Below are 22476 nucleotides of genomic sequence, written 5' to 3' on the forward strand. Positions count from 1 at the left end.
ACTGGTTAAATTTATTTCAGCTCTAAGTATTTAATATCTAGGTGGGAAAGTGAATCTTTCAGATCAATTTGAGAAGCAGTTTTGATAGGTGCACTTAATTTTATTGTCATGTAGCACGGGGTGCTGGTTTTGATTTGGCCTTGGGTTCAGTGGTCCAGACTACAACTCTGCTACGAGGCTCTTTGGTTCCATGTCCTCCTCTGCCAGTTTAATTTCTATGTTACAGAGTAAACGCAATAAAAACATGCTTTATCTGTGGCATATGATCAGTACACTTAATGATATTAGTGATTAGGCAATGCATTCAGCAAGTACTTTTACTTTTAATACTTAAGTATTTAAAAAAAAAACAGTACTTTTTTACTTTTACTTAAGTAAAATGTTAATGTGGTACTTTGACTTTTACTTGAGTACATTTTTGTCTGTGTATTTGTACTTTTACTTAAGTACATTTTTTGAGTACTTTCTCCACCACTGCTGCCAGGAACAATTACTACCTGACTTATAGAGTCAGGATCAAATCACTGACTACAGTAATGTTATCAACTTAACTCTAAACCAACCCCTTTTTCAATAATGAGAAATCTAATGTACAACTATCTCCAGTCAGATTATAGTTCCAAATCACTGTGCGTTTTTATTTGTGTCATTTTACTTGGTAAAAATATTTTTTTTTCTGTCCTCTTGTGTCAAGAGGAGTGAAATCTCATGTGTAATATCAAGCAGCAACACAAATGTAAACAATGGAGGGATGGCGAAAGATGCATGTTTTCCAGCAGGAAATGCATGTATTATCATGAGTTTGTGTCAGCTAACAATGACAATGTCACGATTTGTTGTACCCTTTGTGCTGGTGACAAAGTATTATTTGTTACACCCTTGAAAATAGGGGAGGCAAAGAGTGTCTCTGTTCTTCTCTCATGCAGCAGTTCAATCCAGTTCAGTTGCTGATTTCTGAGTAAAAAAAAGTAGCTACTGGCTGTCCTAATAGTTGCCAGACATCACTAGATGACATCATCTCCTAATTTGGTTAAATGTGATCTGGGCAGTAAAAAAAAGGAGTTTTTATTTTGTTATCAAAATACTCAAAACAATTAGAATTATGAATAAACATAATTTAATAATGTAAATTTTATAATGTATAAACTTTTCCTAAACCTACCCTACATAAACTAGTTTTGTGTAATATCAAATTCAACCAAAAGACAGTTACCTGAGTCACACACTGTGTGGAGGAGTCAGTGACTGAGACTGTGTGAACCAAATGCAGAGATTTATTTACGTGGGACAGTTTCTGTGAGAAAAAATATTAGGAATATTAGGAAAAACTATTTTTACATCATATTTACTGTAATCCAGAGCGGGATCATCTGCGGCTTTGCACATGCATGATTCAATTGCAATGTGCAAATGGAATATGTCACCTCTCTGCTCTACTGCAAACTGCTGAATGAAGAGACAGCAGTCACAGCAGTTCCCAACGCTCATTCTAACTTCAGTACTATCATTGCTTTCCTGTTTTGTTTAGTCTCCATAAACCAGTAAAAAAGTTGTTAAATTTGTAACTAGTCACTTTTTTAAAAAAAGTTGCTGGAGGGGTCTAAAATGTCAGAAAGACCACTAAAGCACCCTAGTGGAGAAAGGAGCCATTGCCAATCAATCCCAGAATAGACTTAGTAGCTGACTGTTGATTGAACAGAATAAATTCCCCAAAATAAAATTATACAAATGCATGAAATTTAAGAGAGCTGAGACTAAAATGGAGGAAGTCTCCCACCAACCAAACAACAAAATCTAGACTTTGGTGCAAAGCCAGTAGTGAGAGAGTTGAAGAAATTGGTCTGACAGTATGTAGTAGAGGAAATGCTGCCCTTAAACAAAGTTGATTCCTCTTGGTTGTTATTTTTATGTAAAGGCGATGGGGGCTGTTGTTAGCAGTTGCTGAAAGTAAGTTCTAATCTAACAGTTTTAAAAAACTGACTTAGTTTTATTGACTACTTGGTTTTAAATGAGTAGTCAGAAATCAAGTTTCTTTTTCAAGGTAACTAGACCATCACTGTCTGAGAACATAAAGTAGGCTAAGCGATCACAAAAAATAACACATCATGCCACCCTAATATAAAGAAAAATAAACATATATGGGTAACACAGTCATTCACTGTTAAGGCATGTAGACATGGCCAAGACAATCTGCTGCATTTCAAACTGAGCATCAGAACGAGGAAGAAAGGTGATTTATATGTGACTTTGAAAGTGGCATGGTTGTTGGTGCCAGACGGGTTGGTCTGAGTATTTCAGAAACTGCTGATCTACTGGGATTTTCACACACAACCATGTCTAGGGTTTACAGAGAATGGCCAGAAAAAGAGAAAATATCCTGTGAGTAGCAGTTCTGAGGGTGCAAATGTCTTGTTGCTGCCAGAAGTCAGAGGAGAATGGCCAGACTGGTTTGAGCTGATAGAACGGCAACAGTATCTCAAATAACCACTCGTTACAACCGAGGATGCAGAAGAGCATCTCTGAATGCACAACACCAAACCTTGAGGCAGATGAGCTACAGCAGCAGAAGACCACACTGGGTTCCGGGGAGCTAAAAACAGGAAACTGAGGCTACAATTCACACAGACTCACTAATATTGGACAACAGAAGATTGGAAAAACGTTGCCTGGTCTGATAACTCTTGATTTCTGCTGTGACATTCAGATGGCAGGGTCAGAATTTGGCGTCAACAACATGAAAGCATGGATCCATCCTGCCTCCATCCTGTATCAGCGGTTCAGGCTTGTGGTGGTGCAGTGGTGTGGGGTATATTTTCCTGGCACACTTTGGGTCCATTAGTACCAATTGAGCATCATGTCAACACCACAACCTACCTGAGTATTGTTGCTGACCATGTCCATCCCTTTATGACCTCAGTGTGTCCATCTTCTGATGGATACTTCCAGCAGGATAATGCACCATGTCATAAAACGTGAATCATCTCAGACTGGTTTCTTGAACACAACAATGAGTTCACTGAACTCGAATGGCCTCCATAGTCATCAGATCTCAATCCAGTAGAGAACCTTTGGGATGTGGTGGGAGATTCACAACCTGGATGTGCAGCCGACAAATCTGCAGCAACTGTGTGAGGCTATCATTTCAATATGGACCAGACTCTGAGGAATGTTTCCAGTAGCTTGTTGAATCTACGCCATGAAGGATTAAGGCAATTCTGAAGACAATTTTTTCTGAAATTTGCGTATTTATGATAAGCTAATGTGTTTTTGCTCTTTCAATTTGCACATTGTTTTTGGTTAATAGAAACATAGCTCCTTCTGTTGACATCTCCAAAATACTTACAAATGTCATCCATCAGTTTGTGATTTAAGGTAGAGCTTTCTTGGAGTGGCCAAGTCACAATTTGGAATTAACTGTGATGCTGTGGCCTGACCTAAGAAAACTTCTTGGTGGAAATCCTTCAACTGTGACTGTGATCCAGAATGTCTTCACAGTGACCTTAAAGACTCAATAGTAGACATTGCAAGCACTTGTTGGTAGTAACAAGATTTTCAAAACCAGCTACTAGGTTTAGTGGCAAATAACTTTTTCACATTGTGCCAGGTTTGTTTGGATAACTTATTTCCTTTAATAAACCATCATTCAGGAACTGTATTTTTGGTTTTCTGTCAAAAGCCAATGAAATAATTTGCCTGTTTCAGTGTTAAGGAGACTGTTTAATTCAATAGGAACTAAGCAGAGCAGTTAGTGTAACTACATTTCTGTGTCAATTATTTTTATCTCATCTATTTTTACTCTTTCCTCTTTGTTACACATGTCTTTGACAGCTCTCCTGGGAGGTCTTTGTCACCAGAATGCCTCTTTCTGTCTGCACCATATGAACAGGTCAAAGAATAAAGAATGAAGAGGCATGAAATAAATATTTCTCATGTGTTAAACTGAAAGCCAACAAAGCTGCTCCGATGTGTCAACAAATACTGATGAAAATACTTAAATGTCACACTATTCTGTGAAAATACAGAAACATGTTTTTTAACAGCAGGGTTTTAGTTTAGTGTTTGAGATTGTAGTGCTGGTTCTGTTGCATATCCCTTCATGTCCATAGCAGTTTTATCGAACAAACAAAAAAACAATGTAAATAATTACATCTATTTTTATAAATGTAATTATTACTAGTATATTTTTACCCCTCGCATCCATTCCCACATTCAAAAAGAGTTTATTCAACAAAGTTGTCATTCACCAGGGCATTGTCATTCACCAGCAATGCGCTTTTACTCTCTCACACAGAAAATCTGCGTTTTCATTCCACTGTTCTGCTAATGTTGAAAAAACACAATTTTGGATTTGATGTGTCTCCATTTAATAAGGAAGGAAATTAAAATCATTTGTGAATGAGTTAGTTCACATGAAAAGTCTTTAAATTCATGGCAGCAATGGATGTAAAGATTAACATGAGATATATTCATAATTAATCGATGGTCCTAAATAATGGTGCTAGCACTCATCATTTGTCAGCCATTGGAGACGTCAGCATCTTATTCAGGCATTAGAGCCTCAAGCCCTTTACACTTGGGAGCGGCTGTGTATGCAGCAGTTTGGGAAATTTGTAGTTGGTGATTTTACAGAAGAGTCATGGATTCAACATGTTGGAATGACAGACAACTTTTTATGAACTGTGTGATGCTGTGAGAGTTTTGGTGGAACAGCTGCGCAATAGAAAAAAGAAACTACTAATCGCGACAGACTACTTTCTGTAGTCTTCTTCGTGGCTTTTGCCAATAGTAATATCTGGGTGTTGATCATATGTTGCAAAAAAAGTGTTACCATTGCAGTTCTGTGAAATACATTATTTCAATATAGCCGAAAAACCACCTCGTTCTATTGAAGAATTGAAGGTGGCTTTACTCTCAAATATATAATTAATAGGAAATAACACACAGAGATAATATTGTCTTAAAAGTAGAGAGGGTCTTGACAATAGTTACTAATTTTGGTAAATTCAAGCTGGTGATGTCCTAGTCTGAGTTAGACGACAACACAACAGGACAACAACCGATGGAAATGAAATGTGTGTCACAAAAGGAGCCCGGAGGGACGAAGGCTGCTAAGTGTTGCTAGCTGGTGGTAAGTTTGCTTATTAATTATCTTCATTTAATTATAAACAGTGCAGTAAAGATATATAACTTACATTAGTTTCATGAATAATTATTTTATCAATTTTATTGTGACTTGTATGATTATTACAATAAGAATCATTCAGCTTCATGTTTTAACTGCATGGAGGCTGTTTGTTGCGACTTATACTTCAATTCATAAACTAACCTGGTTTTAATTAAGCTCCATAAGACAGAGAGACTTTGATATTGTGAAGTTGTTGTTCTAACTAGTTCATCAATGTTTTTATCTTCAACATATGTTTGCAGTCTAACTAAGCAGATGGAGATGAAAGAGGAAGCCAGAGAAATCAGGTATTAGGAAACCTAAAGACTTTCTGTCTCAGAAGAAGCTCTGACTCCACCAGATCACCAACCAGCTCTGAGGATAAACCTTCACATTGTCTTCATGATGTAAGTTTGTCTTTTCAATGAGGAGCTAGCTACATTTTCAAAAACAAAAACTGCTGTGTTACCAAGTGCTTAATAAACATGATTTGATTTAAAGGTAACTGGAAAGAATTTTTCTCTTCTTGTTAATGTAACATTTATCTTTCATACATTTTATTTGCTGTTGACTTTCAGGGCCCTGTGATGGACTGGTGACCTGTCCAGGGTGAACCCTGCCTCTCATCTGATGGCTGCTGGAGATGGGCACCACCAGCCCCCCTCACCACCCTGCAAGGATCAGTGTGTTCAGATCATGGATGGAGAGTTTTTAAGGTATTTTGTCTCCTTAAGTCCACACTTAAAACAGCTTCATAGTTAATGCCAACATCAATTGACTCTATGACATTGCTGACTATTTTTTTTTCTACTTCTAACATAAATAGGCAAAGAAGACACCCAGAAATGTTTTTCCACCCCAGGCATCCGGTACCAATCATCTTATGATGTCACATACATAGCGAGTCCACGTCTTAAAATTGTAAGGATAATTTTTTTATTTGCCATTTTTCTGTCTTCTTTAAAATACAAATACTTTCTCTGTTTAATTGCTCTATTGTTCTTTTTTGTAGGTTTCTGTAAGGTCTAGTGGTGCAGTGAACGGGAATGTTCTGTCGTTGATCCTCACTTTCATTTTTTATTGTCACACTTAAATTTTCATGTTCATTGTGTTCATTTTAGATGTGTAAACTGATAATTTATGTAAAGTTTATGAAGTTGTGAGCAAAATTGGACAATTTTAAAATGTCGGTAATAAAACAAAATATTTGAATTACCTTGGGCATCTTGGTGTAATTAATCTTTCCATGTAATTTTAGCCTAAAACAATGTAAGTACTGTAGTGTAGTTATGCATGTCATTTAGGTACGTAGGAATAAAGACTTTCACGCATAATTAAAATTGTAGTTTATTATCAATAGCAGGAAATCAAAAATAAAAATTAAGTGTAATTTAAATACATTACTAATATATTAATAGTATATTTAAAATATATTTGCAGTATATTAAATACATATTTTTAATGTAATTCTGAGACAGAATTATTACACTCAAAATATAATAATTATATACTAAGTATACTAAGCACAAAATTAGTTGTTCCAAAATAGTACAGTTTAAGTACATCTATAAAAGTATACTAAAGTATGTTAAAATTTAGTATACTAAAGTATACTTTTTTTCACCTTAGTATGCTTTTAAACATGTGTATATTTTAAAATATATGCCCAAAATAGATTTTTTAAAATTCACTTAACGCTTACTTTGAAAGTAAACTATTAATTATACTAAAATTTCAGTATGTTTTAAATTACATCTCAGTGTATACTTTATTCTAATAAAGTATGACTTTTAGGAGCCTTAAAAATATTTTACTATTTGGTTAAAACGGCAATGAATAATAAAAAAATAACAATCCTTATAGTGGAACTTGATGTAATGTTGTTTAACAAAGTAGTAAATAATGTATTCATGCCTCAAAACGTCAAACATTGACAGTTTAGTGGCAGAGGTTCTACAACAAAAACAATACTTGTCCTTAACACTAAATGTAGCAGGTATCTTCAGTTCTACTTCTCTATGAATATGATCTGTTGTTTTCAGTGTTTTCACTAAAACCCAGAAGCTCTCTTTACCCAATCCAAGCACCATAAAAAGAACAGAATTATTGTGAAGCCGGGGAGAAGAAGAAATGCTGTTCAAGTTCACCATTTTTAATCGCATAATAAATATTGCCTTAAAAGTAGAGAGGGCTTTGATAGTTAGTGGTTTTGGTAAATTTAAGCTGGTGACGTCCTAGTCCGAGTTAGACGACAACTGGACAAGAACTGGATGGAAATGAAATGTGGGTCATGAAAGGAACTGAAGGGACGAAGGCTGCTAAGGTGTTGCTAGCTAGTGGTAAGTTTGCTTCAAAATTCTAATTATCTTTGTTTAATTGTAAGCAGTTAAACACATATATAAACAAACTTAAGTTGGTTTAGAAATAGTTATCAATTTTATTGTGATTTTTATGACAATTATTATAACAATCATTTAACTTTATGTTAATACGGCATGGAGGATCTGTATGTTGTGACTTAATATAGTTTTCTTCATAAATTTAACCTGGTTTTAATTAAGCTCAGTATGCCAAAGATAATTTAATATTGTGAAGATGTTGTTATAACTCGTTTTTATCTTCAACATATTTTTGCAGTCTAAGCAAATTAAGATGAAAGAGGAAGCCAGGGATCAGGAATTAGCAAACCTAAAGACTTTCCTGTCTCAGAAGAGGCTCTGGCTCCATCAGATCACCTCACTAGTTCTGATGAACCTCCACCTCGTCTTGATGGTATAAGGTTTATTTTTATTTTATTTTTATTTTTTTGCAATGAGCAGTTGGCTACATTTTAACAGCAAAAACTGGTGTGTTTCCAACACTAAGGGTGCGTTCACACTGCAGCCTGAAGTGACTCAATTCCGATTTTTTTGACGTAATGCGACCTGTATCCGATCTTTTCATGACATCTTGAACCACACAGGTCAGATTCTTTTCCGAATGTGACCCATATCTGACACGTATCCGATTCAAATGCGACCTAATGTTCAGGTCGCATTCAGCCGAACAGAATATCACTGACTCTCAACAAATCTCACTATTCTGCATCCTGATATTCGGGAAGAAAAACAACAATCACGATGGACTATCTGAGGATTAAGTTGTTAATATGCTGCTCCGGCTGGACAACAACTTCAAATATGTAAGCGATGCTCCACAGTTAGCCTCCATGTTTAGTTCCACAAACACTGAACACTTCTTCTTTTTATGGTAGTTGGCAGAACACTGAGAATGCTGACGCGATTGTGCCCTCTACTGCGCATGCGGGACACTTTCAGGTTGTTTGCCTGTTCACACTGCAGAACGCGTACAGGTCGCATTCTTGGCAGTGTAACCCTGCAAAAAATCTGATCTGAAAAAAAAAAAATCGGAATTGTGTCACTTCAGGCTGCAGTGTGAACGCAGCCTGAAGTGACACAATTAGTGTTTATTAAGTGCTTAATAAACATGATTTGATTTGAAAATCATTTGACAGAATTTATTCCCTTTGTTATTCTACCATTTCGCTTTCATACATTTTATTCAATGTTAGCTTTCAGGGCCCTGTGATGGACTGGTGACCTGTCCAGGGTGAAMCCTGCCTCTCATCTGATGACTGCTGGAGATGGRCACCACCAGCCCCCMTCACCACCCTGCAAGGATCAGTGTGTTCAGATCATGGATGGAGAGTTTTTAAGGTAGTTTGTCTCCTTAAGTCCACACTTAAAACAGCTTCATAGTTAATGCAACAACTGGTTTTATGATATTGCTGACTATTTATTTCTACTTCTAACATAAACAGGCAAAGAAGACACCCAGAAATGTTTTTCCAGCCCATGCACTCGGTCCCAATCATCATCAGTTCTGATGATGTCACATACATAGCGAGTCCACAACGTCTTAAAATTGTAAGTATTATTTTTTTATTTGCCATTTTTCTGTTCTCTTTAAATACAAATACTTTCTCTGTTTAATTGCTCTATTGTTCTTTGTAGGTTTCTTTAAAGTGCAGTGGTGCAGCGAATGGGAATGTCATTGATCATCACTGTTCTTAGGAAGGAGAATTATTACTGGAGTAATACTGGAATACTGTGACATAGTATCAGCAAATACTCTGTCCTTGGTGAGGGATGCATAGTGGCACAGTTGGTAGCACTGTTGCCTTGCAGCAAGAAAGGTTCGATTCCCAGCCCGGGGTCTTTGCATGTTCTCCCTGTGCATGCCTGGGTCCTCTCCAGGTGCTCCGGCTCCCTCCCACAATCCAAAAACATGACTGTCAGGTTAATTGGTCTCTCTAAATTCCCTGTAGGTGTGAGTGTGTGTGTGCATGGTTGTTTGTCCTGTCTGCCTCTGTGTTGCCCTGCGACAGACTGGCGACCTGTCCAGGGTGTACCCCGCCTCTTGCCCGAAACATTCGCTGAAGATGGGGACCAGGACCCTCCATCCATTTTCTTGGACATCCATCCAAAAAAATGGATGGAGAGTCCTTCATGAAATGTTTTTCACATTTTCTCTAAAGTGTATCTATTTTTTTATTGTGCTTATTTCCATAAGCATGTTGCCTGTAAACTTTTAATGTATTTGCAATTTGTACAGTTCTGTGACAGTATATTGGCAATCAGGGGCGGATCTACTGGGGTGGCATGGGGTGGCAGSTGCCACCCCAAATGAGAGCCTTGCCACCCCTGTTGCCACCCCAGCTGGCGACTATGAATTCAATAAATAGTTATGGGAAATCGGACATTAAGCGCACAAATCTCTTTTTTCTGACAACATTGACTGCAACACAATGTAACCTGACACTTACTGCTGAGTAGCGGGACGTGCGACAGAAGGACAGAGCGCGAGGCAGCAGCATTAATATGGATGGATATAAATTACTGGACTGGACATTACGTGACTTATCGTGCGCCACACCTGCGCCATTGCTGTCCATTGAGTCAACATTATGGGTGGTCAAGAAATTACCACAGTCACGCAAAGAATCTGAAAATGGACGCAATATTTAGCGGTTAATTCAACCCTATGAATGAGATAACAAGGGATTCAGATTTAACAAGTGAGGAAAAAGTTTTAACTTAAAGAAAACATCGAACAAGTGAGCAGTGGGTCAGTTATTCTAGCCTAACTGTTAACCTTCTATTGACTTTGATAACCTTAGCATGTGCTGCGCAGTTCAGTGTGTTTTGGTTCYATTAGCACTAAAACAGGTCAACCCACCCACCAAGTCATCACTAGAGCAGCTGTTTAAATCAGCTAATCAACCACCGCTGTGCTCAGGCGAAAACTTAATAATCATAATATAGACATTAAGCCTGACAGCATAATGTAACAGACTGAATGTTCTGTTTTGGTGTTTTTGCTAGTTTTTTGTGTGGGAAATGTTTTTCGGTATTGATTCCCCTGATCGGTAATCTCTGCTCCATCTGCTCGTTGAGCTGTTGCCCATCGGTTGCCATGACAATGGGTCAGTGTAAAGCCGACACACAGAGCGAGAAAAAGCAGAATAGAAGTGGTGTTTGGTTCTTCACCTGTTTATCAATTTTATTGTACCTTTATAGTGGCGCACTGTCTGCAGCCGCTGCAATTCCTAAAAGTTAAACAAGCTACAAAAACTGAACTAATCATCAAACTACGGCTCCTACAGCATATTTAACATAAAACGATTGACCAATGTAAGAGAAATTTGCCCCTTCTTGCATCTTGACAGAACTAAAAGAAGCAAAATTGTTTATAGATTTGTATCACAGAGAATTTATCAAACATCAGTTTTCTCTTTATTTTAAGTCTGATAAATGATGGCGCTACGAATATTTTTGCTAATGAGGCTATGAAGCTTCAAGCTGCTTCGCCAAGCTGTCTGTGCATATAAGCAACACTTCAGGTGCCATTGTCTCATCACTCCCAGATGTGACCGTCTTGTTGCAGAGAAACAAGCTCAGGGCTCCCGTTAGTCATCATCGTGAGTTAAAATGTTCACGAAAGTAAAATGTTCGTTTATGTGGCGCATCAGTATCTTATTTTGAAGGGATATGTAAATGTTACCATAACGACCAGAGTCAGAGAGCATTTGGGCAGTGGTCGAGAGGAAATGAGTAGAGCTTGTGAGTCTTAAGTCTGGTTTAGTCGGCAAGATTTGAGAATTGTTGGCCGATTCTCCAAACCTCTGTGAAGTACAACAGGTTCGATTGGTTCGTGTGTCCAGCCACACGGCACCAGCAACACACCGCACGAATCGATTCCACTCACAAACATCCCGATTAAAGAAGATAATCCAGTAAAACTCCCAACATAGCATATGGGCATTTAGAATAACCAAACACGGATGACGATGTGGAAGCAATAGTGATAGTTTGTGGACTCATTTTCAGAGATAAAGGACGTAACAAAAAGAAAAGGTGGTGGATAAAAGGCGACGGGAGCAGCCGCTCTATTTGCTGCACTATGATTGATTTGGAGGTGACTGTGTTTTTTCATAGTTAACATTTTTAACTGAATAAACAAACATATAATAATGACCTTTACATATAACATTTCCACATATCTCCGATATCCACCGGACTCTCAGTTGTGATATGTCAGCTGCTTGGGATTCCCCTCTGTTCTTACGTTACCGCGCTGATTGGCTACCTGTCACATTCAACAGGTTGTGCTCTTGTTCCCAGCTGTGATAAAAGGGCCAAGACAACCAAATCGGGCATATTCAGGCTTAAGCGGGAACACCAATATGCAGAAACCTTATCTGACGGTTCACCACCCCCAGCCTCCCCACCTTGGCCGCAGCAAAATTTCCAAGTCTTGACCGGTCCACGGTAATAAAAAGGTTGGGGACCACTGATGTAACGTACAAAGTGGAAAAGAAGAATAAAAGCCATTCATTAACTAAAAAGTGTACTTCATTAGCAATTATAAACCAAAAGCATACTGTGATCACACTACTGATATATAAAATATGTAATGCTTATTTAAAATACATTTTTAATATATTTTAACTAATTTAATCACAAAAATAGTACACTTAAGATATACTAATCAAATATGTTTATATTACATAAAAAGCCATATGCTTCAAGTATACAAAGTATAACAGTTGTTCCAAAATAGCATGTTATAGTTCACTTAGAAAATCACAATTTAAAATGTACTACTATTTAATTACTATTAGAAAACACAAAGTGCAATATTAATTGTTCCAAAGTAACACACTTCAAGGATACTGATGATTAGTCTGGCTTCAAGTATGCTAAAATTTAACATGCTTAGTATATTTTTCACCAGGGTAGTAACTTTAATAATTACTTAGTTCCTTAAAAACTAATAAAACAATGTACAACCTGAATACCCTACAAGGCAATATAGCTTTCAGCCCAATTCTATTCTATCTGCACTTAAAATTTGATCAAATGAAACTCTTTTTACGTTTGTCCTACTCTCTTCACAAACATGTTATCAAATTGACTGAAAGGCAACAACCTCTGATTTGAAAAATGTCTCTAAATATTTAAAACTTTTTTCTGCGTATTCCTCTATGTACTAAGAAAATTAAGTTGGAGTTGGTGATCAAGTCAAAGACTGAGATGGTTTGGACATGTACAGAGTATAGATGGTGAACACATCGGCAGAAGGATAGTGAGAATGGAATTGCCAAACAGAAGACTTAGAGGAAGACCAAATAGAAGATTTAGGATGGAGTGAAAGAGGATATAAAAATTGTAGTTGACAATACACGAAAAAGCCTAAAGGAAAAGAATGTTAAATTCAAGTCTTTCTTGAAATTGTTAAATTGTCAACAGGCCTAGAGTCGAACACATGATGGCCTCGTTGAGGACTAAGGCGTACGAGTGCTTTTTAACCTTTGCCACCACCACACCAACGTTTACATCTTGTAACAGTTGAAGTAAAGAGAGGAGTAATAGTCAGATATATATTTTCACCTGTTTAGCAGGAGAGAAGTTGTCAGAGGTTTCCCGATGGAATTTGATGATGGCTGTAATGGTGAAATTAGTTGGGGGACCCTAGGGTTTCTTGCTGCTTTTCAAGTCTCCAGATTTGAAGTGGAGATTTTGCTTGAGATAAGTTTTGTTCCCATGCAGCGTGCACAGTGGACCCTAACATTTTAGTCACCGCGTCAAATTAATGTTGGTACTTCCAAGCATTTGTGGCGACACTAGATGAAACTCAGATTTTGTGGAATTTTAGTTTTAATAAATTGCTCAACAACGCCACCCTGGGAATTTCACCCAGAGAATATTACCTTTTGTTTAAGGCACACAGGTTCGGTTATGCAAGGTTTGAAACAGCTGAGACAGTTTCAAATTTATAAAAACCATTTATTAAATTCTTTTTTAAAATGTTCTTTTTAAAACCAGTTTCTTTAAGAATGAAACAAAGGAAATCGAAGGAAGTGCAGTAGCTGAAGTTACCGGCCGGAGGGGTCGCTATAGGGACGGCATCCACCAAACCAAAAAAAACCTTTAAACACCAGACGCAGTGAGAAACAACCCAAACGCAAGAATCACAGCACGCAGAAGAGGAAGACACCATCACTACACCAACACCGCCGCCGGACCTCAGCAACTGCAAACAAACAAAAACAGTTAACCAATATAACAATCTTAAACCTAATAAAAGAAAAACAATATAAGCCTGACTAAATAAAGAACGAAAAGGGCTGTAAACAAAATAGAAACTAACAATAGAAAATACAAATTAAAAACATCAGGACCAGGCGTGGCCCTCTCGCCACGCCACAGCAGGAGGTGAAATGGGTGAGCCGATGCCACACCCCAAACACCGCTTCAATGAAGGCGGATGACGCTGCCGCAGACCAACTTTAAAACGAACATGCAGAAATCAGGGAAACGAACGTAGACAGAGCAGCAATGGTCCAACTGTGGGGGACCTATGAAAATTAATTAGTCACCATTTTAAATAGAACTGGAGCTTAGATGAGCGTTAGTTTATTACCTGCCGATCCACAAACAAGCACACACACACTCGCATAACTAGAAAGAGGAGGAGCGCAGCGCAGTGGCTTTTCACCTATGATCACACTTCAATTTAGATTTTCTGACCAAGATCAGCTAAAGTGCAGGGAGAGAGAGAGAACACCTACCACTAGGTTAGCGGTTCTCAACGTGGGCGGTACCGCCCCCCAGGGGGCGTTCAGAGGACGGCAGGGGGCGCTGGCGGACATTTTTACAAAAGGGGCGCTGGGATGCCTTTGGGGGGCGTTTGGTCGAAGGTAAACTTTACACCTTAAATCCACAACAATACCAGTTTAGACTTTGAGCAACTTGGTAAAACTGTATTGTGTAACATTAAACCATGCTTGGCTGCAACTGTATCGATGGCAGCTCTTCTATTCAGTGTTTGTAGCTTCATGGCTCCGCATCAGTTCAGCGTTACACCGGCTGATGACGCTGCTGTGATTCACTTTGTCTGGTATTTATGTAGCTACATATGTTTTGCAGTTCTGTGATCATGTCAAAGCAGCAACTTATATAAAAAAGTGTTTTATTTCCATTTGAAAGCTGCCCCCTTTCATGGAAGGGCAACAGAAAATCGCTCTTATAAACATGTAATTACTAAAATCACGATGCCCTCACTTTGTATCCCTCTGAAAAATGAACCCATTTAAATAAAGAAATCCCTCCATGGGTGATACCACAGAGAGCGTTCATTTTATAGCGTTAACACCGGAGCTGTAAGTGGTCCGACGTGAAACGGGTTTGATTGAACAACGGTACCACAGCGCTTTTAAATTTCAATAATCAGAACACCGAAATTGTTTCCGTTGTTTTAAAATGTTTATGTCAGTCTGCCTTTTCCCCATCGATATGTTTTCCGACCGCCCTGCACCTTAGGGAGTTTAAAAAAACAACAACATAAAAAAAAAACCGCCGCGCACATTGCGCAAAATTCTGAAACATGAGAAGCGGGCAAAACGGAGTGACGAACTAGATGTGAATTATGGCATAAAAACAGAGAATCCGATGCTGAACAGTGAAAAATCAAAAATCAAGGTAAAATAATATTGTTGAAGTGCCATGGGCAGGGGCGTAACTACACATTATTCAGGTGGATGCGAAAACATAAATCGGCGCCCCCCATGAAGGAGCCCCCCATGAAGGAGCGTAGAAACATACGCTCGCCTCCCCCCAGCCCCCCTCCTCCAGACGCCGATAGGTTTTGGGTAAAACTCGCTACATTTTACCCCGTTATGTGCGCGAGGTGAAGGAGCGTAAGGCGCGCTGAAGTGTACGGGAAAATATAATCGGTGCGCCGATTCAAAACATCTACAATAATGATAGTAACATTAATAATAAAATAATTGTCAGTGCAAAGTAGCCTACAAATTTTTTGGTGGGGGGCGGTGAGGGACCTGGAGAAAGGCTAGGGGGGCGCTGGCCCGAAAAAAGTTGAGAAACACTGAGCTAGGTAGTGATGGACCATCTGAATCCAGGCTTCGAGACTTGTACCGAGTAAAAAGGGGGCGTGTCCGATGAAGCCCCGCTTCGAGGCTTGTGTCGTCTTGCTGAAAACCACGTGACTGGCAACACACGAGGCCTCACGTTGCATGGGTCACGTGACTGCTTCATTTTGCGTGTCGGGTTTCAAAATAAAAGCGCGATGAGCCGTGCTGCATTATGGGTTGTTGTCCTTTTGGTCTCGCATCAGAGGAGAATATTTGTCTTCAGTGGCCAAAATAAAATGAACATTGACCAACATATTTGATGTGTATTGATGATGGCACTCATCAAAATGTAATGTCTGTTACTGGTTTTCTCAATTGTAGATTATGTTTTTTTATTACTTTATATTTTTGTAATTTTATGAACTGCATTGTTGCTGAAATGTGCTACAGAAGTAAACTTGATTAATTGTCTGAAATGGAGCCAGTAAGAGGAAAATCTGACATCTGGGAATACTTTGAGATGATCGCTCACAATAAAATTCTTCTTAGACAACAATAATTAACCCTCCACCTCCCAATTTCTCACCTTCTGCAAAGTTCCACTATTATTTATAGTTTGATTAGCAAAGATATATCAGTCTTTCACAGCAGAAACAGATTTAATGGTGTTGCAAAACTAAAATTCAACATCTAGCCAAATATAAGGGTTCAGAGCCAATTATAAATTCAAGAAAAAGTGAAYGCCCCAACATGCACTGCACTCCCAAGACACTAAAACATAAAATGTATTTATTGTCAAATCAGTCTGACATAAAAGAAAACCCAACACAACCAGTGTGTTCAACATATACCAGGATTAGATTGGCTACAAATCATTTTAATAATTAAAACAAATGACAATTAAATATGGTTTCATTGTTTCTCCTGTTACTAAATATGAGTTTGATGAAAACTTTGTGACAATATTGCATTTACTAATTTTTGGAAGTATGATCCAACTGAGTGACAAGGCTGTTACAGTTTCACCAGCAGATGTCACTAGTGAGTCCTGAATGAAGCATCGAGTAATGAACCTTTTTGCAAAGCAAAGGGCTGGAAAGCTTCATTGCTTCATGAGGCTTCATTTGCCCATCACTACCACTAGGATATCAGTGCAACATGCACCAGCCGCCGCCAGCAATTTGTTGCCTTTCGCTGCCAGAGCCCACAGGACGCGAGCCACACAGTGGGAGAACAAAGACGACACTTGCCTGAATGAACGCCGCAGCTCCTTGTATACACCTCTCCCACTTTAAGAACAGAAATGTCTCACCTGGAAACTATTTGTGTAGGATTATGTATATTTCTATATCACTACACATTGAACACTGCATTGCATTCTCTTACACTCCATGTTGATGATCCACACACCTGTCAGTTTCCACTGATGTGATTGTCATGAGTTGCTCACATACAAAATCATAGCTTCACGATGCAGTCTGCTTGTGTGGAAATAACAGTAATCTTATTACTTTTTTGCAAGTGTAATCTCTTACATTACTCATTGCTTGAAAAAAGTAATCAGTTTACAGTAAAAGTTGCTTCTAACATGTTACTGCATTGGTTTTAGAGTGTTATGTAGAACCAAGTTAATAATTAATCACTGGAGAGGAAACTGTAAAATAAAATGTATTCACACTCAAGGCAGCAGATACACTGGTGTATGTGGTGTCAACATTGGCACTTCAGAGAACTTTGACTGTTCTGCAGAGTAGGTCTGCAGGTGGTGGTTGTTACAGGGCACACAAATAAAGCCTAAATGAAGGGAAATTGTTCAAACAAAGAAGCAGGATTTTGTATGTATTCTAGATAAAAACCTTCCCTCTTCTATTTACTATGTAGAAGAGGGAAACATATTTTTTTCAAATCAAGCAACTTTTTCAGGTTTTATAACATGCTGTATTGTGAGATTGATGGACAAGTGTTAACTGTCTGGATAGGTTCTGTATACCAATTTGTAAGCAACATGTATGTAGCAACATTTTAAGTTGGACAGATTTGCAGTGTGTTGAAAGGTGGACTGCCCAGGCAGAAGTGGATTATAGTGGAAGCTGCCCTGACTGATGGCTGTTTTGTGTGAATCTCCATTCAGCCAGTGGCCCTCTCACTGTGCTCCGTATCTTTACATTGTGAAGTGTTCCCCCGCCTCATTCACTAATCCCCTTGTCCATATCTGCTCCGGCAGGGACTTCTTCTGCCTACATGCATGGTTAACAATGATTATACCTACAGATTTTCACTCAAACATCTTCTCACACTCAGCCCTTTGTGGCATCAACATATCTAGGTAGGTGAAAATATTTCCCACTGTATTTCCACCCATAGCAATACAATATTAACACACTGTTGCTACAGCTTCACACATTTTATTTGAGAGGAGTGTCTGCATACAGTAAAAGTGTTAATTTGACTAAAAGGAGGTAGTTGTACGGTTTTGGACATTGGTACTTCCAAGCATTGAAGTGCCAACATACAACATATGGCTCCTACACAGTGGCTTATGCAAAGTGTTCCTCTTGACATCTCCAACATAATTTCTAGCCAACATTTCTTGTTAGTGTGGATACACTTTGAATGGGAACCAGCACTGAGGCCCTCCAGTTCCTCATGTAGCAATGCTAGATAATGATGTCTGTTGAGAGATATTCTTGGAAGTCATCTAGCATGTAGACCATGCAATATATAAAATTCAAGGTGAGGTTTTCAAGATGGCGCCGGTGTGTGTGGCTTCTCGTCTGTCATTCTCACTTTTGCTTATGTTTATACTGTTTCTGACCTGTGTCATCTATGGAACTGAATCTCTGCTGGTGTCTGATCGCAACACACTACTAGACCTCCAACCTTTGGTCCAGGATATGGTGGTATTTGATGTTGCTGGCCAACAATCCTTGCCCCCGCTTCTGTCGGAGATTCCGAGTCACCTGTTCTGGGTTCCTGCGCTGCTGTCACGGAGGAGACGTCATCGTCGTTGCGGTAGGCGAAGCTGCCGGCTGATGAAGCTGAAGTTTTATCTGACGGACTGTTCTGCTTTTACCTGATCATCACATGGATCATTTCTAGGCTCTCGGGTGCCTCGGCATTTCTCGGATCCCGTTGATGTCTGCTTGGTGCCCGTGGTCGGCGTTGATGCCCCTCGACACCGCCATCCTTGCACTTCCAGGCTCAACATTCGCCGACGGTGTCTCCAAACCCTGAAACCGCTGTGCCGGGTTTCCCGACCTGTTGTAGCCCATGCTCCAGTTCCTGTCAGGATTGGCCTGGTAAACGCCAGGTCTCTTGGGAATAAAACTTTTATTCTTCGGGACTTTTTCAGTTACCAAAACCTGGATTTTCTGTGTGTGACTAAGACGTGGCTGAGTGTTGGTGAGTCCAGTTCTCTATCTGAGCTTTTACCAGCGGACTGTTCTTATTTTAATTCACCACGGGCTTCAGGGAGAGGGGGAGGCACAGCGACTGTTTATAAACGGGACTACAAATGTAAGCTGTGTTTTCTACAGACGTCTTTCCCCAGCTTTGAGTTTACGTCATTTGAAATGAGACACGTAAACCCAGTTTTCTGTRCTGTCGTTTACTGGCCCCCCAAATATAAWAAGGAYTTTATWAGCRACTTCTCTGACTTTTTAKCTKGGATTATAACTAACTATGAACRTGTTCTTATTGTTGGAGAYTTCAATATACACRTGTGTTGTCCTGATAAGGCTCTGGTAAAGGACCTTTTAAGCCTTCTGGACTCTTTTAACCTGGTACAGGCCGTATCCGGCCCTACAGCACGGACACACACTGGACCTGGTTATTTCCTGCRGTCTGCCTGTGACTAACCTGGAAATCTGTGACTCTGTGTTCTCGGATCACCTGCCTGTTTTATTCAGTGTTAGTTTGACACCAACTGCAGTTAAAACTCGCTGTCGGAGTATTAACCCTTCCACTGCCACTCAGTTCTCTACTGCTTTTCTTCAGCTCTGTGGATCATCTGACTTCCTCCACTCTGATACAGAAGAGCTCTGGTCCTGGTTCTGTTCTTCCTGTCAAACCATCCTGGACTCGGTTGCTCCATTAAAAACCAGGCAGCCAAGGATTAAACCTGAGCCTTGGTTTAATGACAGAACTCGTGCTGTCAGGAAGGAATGTCACCATGTTGAACCCAGGTGGAAAAAGGATAAACTGCAGGTTACTTTTCAAATTTTAAAAGACTGTTGGCATCTCTACCAGAGCACGGTTAAAGAGGCAAAAAGGGAATATTTGGCAAAAATCATTTTCTCAAACAACCATAACCCGCGTGTTTTATTTAACACCAACACCATTGAGTCTGTGTTTAATATCCCACAGAATGCCTGTTTGGAAGCTTTTCCTGACATGTGTGATAATTTTCTGCATTTTTTTTATTGAAAAGGTTGGTAGTACCAGGGCTCTTATCACAGCTCCTGACTCTGACCCCTCTGTTTCGGTCCCTTGCTCTGCTGCTTTCACTCAGTTTGAGTCTGTGACTGTCTCACTTTTAGAGGAAGTGGTTGGCCGCATTAAGCCATCAGGTTCCCCCCGTGATCCTGTCCCTCCATGATTTTTTAAAGATATTTTATCTAGCATGCTGCAGCCTGTTCGTGCAATTATAAATAGCAGTCTGTTCTCAGGTGTGGTCCTGGCCTTGATCCTACTGCTCTGGCTAATTATCGGCCTATTTCAAAGCTGCCTTTTCTTTCTAAGGTTTTAGAAAAAATTGTGTACTGTCAGCTGACACAGTTTTTAGATGACTATGGCATTCTGGAGGTTTTTCAATCAGGTTTCAAAACTCTTCATAACACAGCACAGAATCTGCCTTAAGAGTTTTTAATGACACCCTTCTTGCATGTGATTCTGGTCACCATGTTGTTCTGATTTTACTTGACCTAACTGCTGCCTTTGATACAGTAGACCACAATATTTTAATATCTCGATTACACCACATTGTAAGTATTGGTGGCACTGTTCTTAAATGGTTCAGGTCTTACCTGGAGGACAGAACATTTTTAGTGAATATTAGTGACTGAATCATCTGCTGCTTTAATGCCTTATGGTGTCTCGCAGGGCTCAATTCTGGGCCCTCTGCTTTTCTCACTTTATTTACTGCCTCTGGGTTCTATCCTCAGGAAACATGGGATCTCATTTCATTGTTACGCTGATGATTGTCAGATTTATTTGCCCCTGAAGCAGAAGGATGTCCATTCCATTAAACATCTCCTGGCATGTCTTGGTGATATTAAAGCTTGGTAGGCCTTGAACTTTTTTACATTTTAATGAAAAGAAAACAGAGGTAATGGTGTTTGGACCCAGTGGCTCCTGTGAGTCCTCCTCTGTTGACCTGAGACCTTTGGAGGTTTATTTTAAATCTGTTATTACAGATCTTGGTTTTAAGGTGGACAGTGATTTTAAATTGGACAGCCAAATCAGAGCCTTGGTTAAGTCCAGCTTTTATCATTTAAGGCGATTGGCGTCAGTGAAATCTTTTCTTTCCAGGCAGCATTTTGAAACGGTGATCCAGGATTTTATTTCAACTCGGTTGGATTACTGTAACTCACTTTATCTGGGAGTCAGTCAGTCGCTGCTCTCACGTCTGCAGCTRGTWCAGAATGCTGCTGCACGACTTTTGACAGGAACTCGAAAGAGGGAGCATGTGACCCCTGTCCTGGCCTCACTTCACTGGCTGCCCGTATATTTTAGGATTCATTTTAAAATTCTTATGTTTGTTTTTAAATCACTGCATAATCTTGCCCCGGCTGACCTCTCTGAGCTTCTTCACCCCTACGTACCTTATCGGTCTCTCAGGTCAGCAGATCAGCTGCTCTTGGAGGTACCGAGATCCAGGAGGAAGCTCAGAGGGGACGGGGCTTTCTCTATCATTGGCCCAAAGTTATGGAATGACTTCCCTTTGCAGGTCAGAGAGGGGCCCTTCACTGTTAACTTTTAAAGCCTGTCTTAAAACCCATCTATTTTACTTGGCTTTCAACTCCAGCGGGATCTAGTTTTAAATTGTATGTTTGTTTTTAAACTGTAAGAGTTGGGTCTTTTAATTATGTTGTGTTTTAATGTACAGCCCTTTGTATCAGCTGTGATTGTTTTAAAGTGCTTTATAAATAAAGTTGGTATGGTATGGTATTTAAGCAGTTTTCTAATTGTTTGATGTAGAGCCCAGGTGCCTTTCACCTCTCTTGAATAAGTGTGGAGGTGAGTGGCATTCACCATCTGGTTTCACTGGGTATTTTTCACAATGAATTGTTTATCAGTGTAAGATGTGACCAAAGGAGTACTAAAGTGGTATTAACTATAACTATGCCTTTCTGGAACTCCTTTGATGTCCCTGTTGCAACCTGCTAGTTGCTCAGTAACACTCTAAGCTCTGAGAACATCCCTCTTGTTGTTCACTAGTTTATACATTGTTAGACGTTGTGGTCTTTTTTTGTTGATCCTGCGTAATATTCTAATTTTCTGAGACTCTGCATTTGGGATATTTATCGTCTGTAAGCTTCTACCATCTAAATCAGTGTTTCTCAACCTTTTTTGGGCCAGCGCCCCCCTAGCCTTTATCCAGGTCCCTCACCGCCCCCACCAAAGAATTTGCAGGCTACTTTGCACTGAGCATTATTTTATTATTAATATAACTATCACTATTGTAGATGTTTTGATTTTTATGCTTGTTTCTGTATTTATCATCAAAAATAATTTCCCAGAGAACAAAAAATTAATGGGAATAGTAATTATTTTCACAAGCGTCTACAAAAAATGCGATGAACACTCAAGTTAAAATCAGTAGGCCTAACAGCAGCCAGTCAGAGTGGAAAAAATATTCTTATTTTGTGCCATTTTC

General features: G+C 39.3%; 1 protein-coding gene and 1 long non-coding RNA gene across 6 annotated transcripts in view; both read left to right on the forward strand.

Moving 5' to 3' along the window:
* The window catches only part of LOC103478802 (glutamate receptor, ionotropic, kainate 2), a 561179-nt gene that overhangs the window by 76990 nt on the left and 461713 nt on the right, over positions 1-22476 (forward strand). The gene's annotated exons all lie outside the window — the stretch shown is intronic.
* LOC108167025 (uncharacterized) lies at positions 16701-19233 on the forward strand. The gene is made up of 3 exons (XR_001777419.1): positions 16701-18332; positions 18471-18611; positions 18699-19233. It is a non-coding gene; the product is annotated as an uncharacterized LOC108167025 (long non-coding RNA).

Source organism: Poecilia reticulata, linkage group LG16, assembly GCF_000633615.1.
Source record: "Poecilia reticulata strain Guanapo linkage group LG16, Guppy_female_1.0+MT, whole genome shotgun sequence".
Lineage (NCBI taxonomy): Eukaryota > Metazoa > Chordata > Actinopteri > Cyprinodontiformes > Poeciliidae > Poecilia > Poecilia reticulata.